This window comes from Alligator sinensis, unplaced genomic scaffold, assembly GCF_000455745.1.
Source record: "Alligator sinensis unplaced genomic scaffold, ASM45574v1 scaffold1096_1, whole genome shotgun sequence".
In the NCBI taxonomy this organism is placed as follows: Eukaryota; Metazoa; Chordata; order Crocodylia; family Alligatoridae; genus Alligator; species Alligator sinensis.
This window is the reverse complement of record NW_005842984.1, coordinates 173850-178129: the sequence shown is the minus strand read 5'-3', so window position 1 is coordinate 178129 and position 4280 is coordinate 173850.

Below are 4280 nucleotides of genomic sequence, written 5' to 3'. Positions count from 1 at the left end.
CTAAGTTTCCCACTCTGGGGCAGCCACATGGCTGGTGGGGCAGGGCTGGGCGGGACCTGCTGTTGCAGGAGCTTTCCAAGGCTTCCCCTGGGTCCTACTGCCCTTGGTTCCTGTCATCTTTGACAGGAACTAAGGACACATAAATTTAAATTTTCTAAATTGGGGGGGGGGCCATGGCCTGGATAGAATGGCCTCATGGGCTGGATCCGGCCTGCAGACTGTATTTTGCCCACCTCTGCTCTAATCAGTTTCTGTTCAGGCAGAAGTTGGGGCGGGGGGCTGGGGTGAGTCCTTTGTGAGTCACACAGGCTGTCTACTGTGCTAGGGTTCCCCAAGAACACAGAGCTGACAGGTAACACTGTCACGACCAACTAAAGACTAAACTTGTTTGTATAAAAGTTGCTTTATTTGAATAATATTTAATGCCTTGAATACTGGGATGGAAATCTGTTAGATAAGGATGGATGGTTCAACACACCCATAGAGTTCAAAGTATTTATGAGAGATAGTAGTAGATAAAGTAGGAAGGCAGGCTGTTAATAAAGCTTTCTATGGAGGCTATAAGAGGGAATGCTGTAATTAAAAGATTAGGAAGACCACATGCAATTTCCTTCCTATTGATTATTGATACATGAAAGAAGAATTAATTTTCTCTCTTCATTTAGTGAATTCTGTGCTGACAAAAAGTCCTAGATCAGTATCTCTGGTGTCTTATTTATACATCTGACAGAGCTGTATCCCAGACACTGGTAGCCTGAAGCTTTCCACACTGCCTACAGAAGCTCCTTTAAACCCAGACTTCAAGAAAACATGACTAGTGTAGAATATGACTGCCCATTCCACCATCCATTTCTTTTCATAAACTGCCAATGTGGCTGCCCCAGAGTGGGAAACTCAGGTAAGGTGGGTTGGGGGAGGGCAGGGGACTAGCTGGTGCTGAGCGCGGAAGGAAAAGCAGCCCCTCCTCTGCCCCGTGGCCCACACTCCCTGCTGCAGCTGCTCACAGCCCGAGCAGGGCTGTTCGGAGCAGGCACAGGCAGTCCTACACAGGCTGCAAGCGGCTGTAGTGCAGGATGCCAGCCACAGGGTGGGGGAGGGGCCACTTTTCCCCACACAGCACCAGGTTGTAACCCACCCCCACTGCCAGCCTGGGATCTGTGCCGGCTCTGGGCTCACCTGTTGGGGTTGCGCCGTGGTAGCATCAGCTGTGCCTGCCCAGCTTGCTGCATCAGGCAGTGTTTGCTGCTGCTGCTGCCCATCGCACGAGCTCCAGGCAGGAAGTGGCAGCAAACGCTGCCCAGCATGGCACGGGGCCCTCAAAACGTCTAAGAGACCCTGGCTCCCCAGAAAAACTTGTCCAGTCTCCTTCCTAAAGAAGCTCCATCAACCAGCCCTGGCATGGTATCTGAGGGACAAGCCTCTGGTTTTGAGACTCTGGCTATTCTTTGTTCCTGACTTTCCTGGTCATCCATAGCACCCCCACCTCAGAGAGATGCTTATTTCCTCAGCTTCTGGGAAGGAAGGGGGTCAAAGGCTAGAAACAGACATTGCTAAATGAAATGGATCACCTGTGCCAGGGTGTGTCCTGGCACAGCTGATCTGCTTCATTGAGTGAAACACATCACCCATTGTCCCATCCATTGATCTTGCAGGACTACAGCGATCTTCTTGAGGAGGCTTCATCCTGTACACCCCAGGAATTCTCATGCAGGAGCAGGCCCCTCAAGCTCATAGTGTGTCGTCCTGGATTTCTCCTCTTAAGAGACACTGCCTGCTCTCCCCTGCTGCTAAGTAAATAGACATCTGCCACTAAATAGCAGCACAAATTGACACCACCTTTGCAGCAACAAGTTTTAGGTATATGTGGTACAACAAGGGGCATGGACATCTGTTTGCTAGGCCTTTGTGCCCCTGTAAAAACATTTATGGTGCCATAAATGCAATGAAAGGCAATTTCTGTTTCTACCCAAAGTGCAACTGTCTAGTTAGTCTAAGAGAAGATATTGCCTCTACCACACTGCTTGTACTTTAGACCAACACAGCTACAACGTTTGTCCCTGAAACATAGACAATATGGTAATTAGCCATTTTGAAATGAAAACTTCATAATTTTACATGAAGGAAGCAAAATTCAAAACCCTGGGCGCATCCACACATGCAGGCATGTGCGCTTGCAATAGCTCCAACAGGAGTGGCACAAATTTGAGCCAGGGATTTTTGCCTTACAGCATGTGCCTGGACATGCACTTTGGTGTGGGGCAAGTTGTGCCACCTGGGGCAAAATAACCCTGCCTGGCTCCTCCTGGACCTGCAGCCAGGGGGAGCTAGAGGCTGGGACCCACACCTGTGCTGGCTTCAGTAGTATAAAAACCTTCCCTGTGCCACCTCAGCAGTATTAAAAAGCTGCCCTGGCAAGCAGTTCAGGGCTACTTGTTCTCAGGAGCTTCTGGGCTGTCTCTCCCTGCATGGGAGAGTGCTGGTGCTGAACTAGCTAGTCCTGTCCATGCTTTCACACCACTTACACACCCTGCCTGTGCCCCCTGAGGTCCTGGCAGGACTCCAGAGATGGGTCCGCTTTTCCACTGTCTATCGCTGCCACCTCTACACACTCGTGCCACCCCTGCATTGTGCCCAGACACCAAGTGGCAGGACCTACTTGGTGAGGGTGTGGCTGGGGTACCTCCATCGCTGAGTCTGTACTCCACCCTCATCCCACGAGCCACTGGGGACCCCAGCTGGGGGCTCCTCCATGGAGCTGTCACCACAGGCATGTATGTGGTGAGCTTCACAGACACCCCAGTCTCTTGCCCCTTCTGTGGGCAGATGGAGACCCTCGTGCACATGACCCTTGAGTGTGCCAGGCTGTAGCCCCTCCACCTCCACCTCCACCTCAAGAGCATCCTCCTGAGGTTCTGGTTGAATTTTACCCCCGACCTTTTTGTTTTTGGTCACCCCATTCGCAGCTCCACCAAGTCCCGTCACTTCCTGGTCAACCTCCTCCTGGCCCTGGCCAAGTGGGCCCTGTACTTGACCAGAAAGGAGTCTCTGGCCAGGAAGGGGCCTGGAGACTGTGGGGCCACTTTCCTCTCACTTGTCCATGCATGTTTCTGGGCAGAGGACCAGTGGGCAGTGTCCACCAGCTCCTTAGATGCCTTTGAGGACTGGTGGGTATGGCTTGGGGGGCTCTGCTCAGTGTCCCCCTCAGGGACACTTATTTTCACATTTTGACCCTTTGACTCACACAACACTCCTATCCTGTTTTTTTTTTCATTAGTTGTCCCAAGAATGTAGTTGTTCCATTCGTCCATTAACCCCCGTAAAAAGGGACTACTAGTTAGCCAGGTGGGCCTTGCCTATGGTAATAGGATGGACAAATAGACAGAGGCTTCTGGGGCCCAGCCAATTGGACACTAGCCCCTTGTGCAAGCTGGACTGCTGGAGCAGTCCTAAATGAGAATTCCCTGCACCCTCTACCCACTGCAGCAGTCTGGCAGTGGGGGGCTGCTGCCTGGCTATGACATGCTGTGACAGCATGTGGTCCCAAGGCTGCATGCCTGCCAGACCTGGATGGAGACCGCATGGCCATAGCAGAGGCATCTGCACCTCTGGGCCAGCTGCCAGTGGGCTGTGACTGCACAGTAGGCCTTTGTGAGGCACTACTCCCATGTGTACCACCACCCTGCCATCTAGGCAGCTATCACTCAGAAGATGTTCTCAGTGTGGTGGCCTGCTTTGAACTGTCAAAGCATGTCCTCCTGGCCCCAAGTGGCCAGCATATCAGCCACCTCCAGCTGGGTCTTGGGTGCCAGCCCTGAGTAGGCTCCTTTGCTGGGTCCTGCCACTTACCTCACTAGCAGGAATTCTGATGTTCACAATGTAAAAACTGCAAAATCTCTGATATAAAAATCCCAAATTCACTCTTTAAAATACCCCAAAATCCGTGTTCTTCCACAATTAAAACAAAAGATGACTATATATATATACAGAGAGATCAGTTGGGCAATGTTTTATTGTTATGTGTACAATGTTAAAGCCGTTTGGAAGCCTACCAGTTTCTCTATCATCATAATAAAATAAATTCTAAATACATATTTTGAAGTTTGCTTTTGGTTTTCTTATCACATGATGGGTGTGTGATGGGAGGATGTGGGGTGTGCAGGACGGGGTGAAGAGGCATGGGGGATGCAGGTGGCTGTGTGGGTGGGTATGGAGGAATGTGGAGGATGCAGCTCAGTGTGTGGGGGGACTGCTCAGTAGGGGTGGGTCCCCTGCCTCCCATA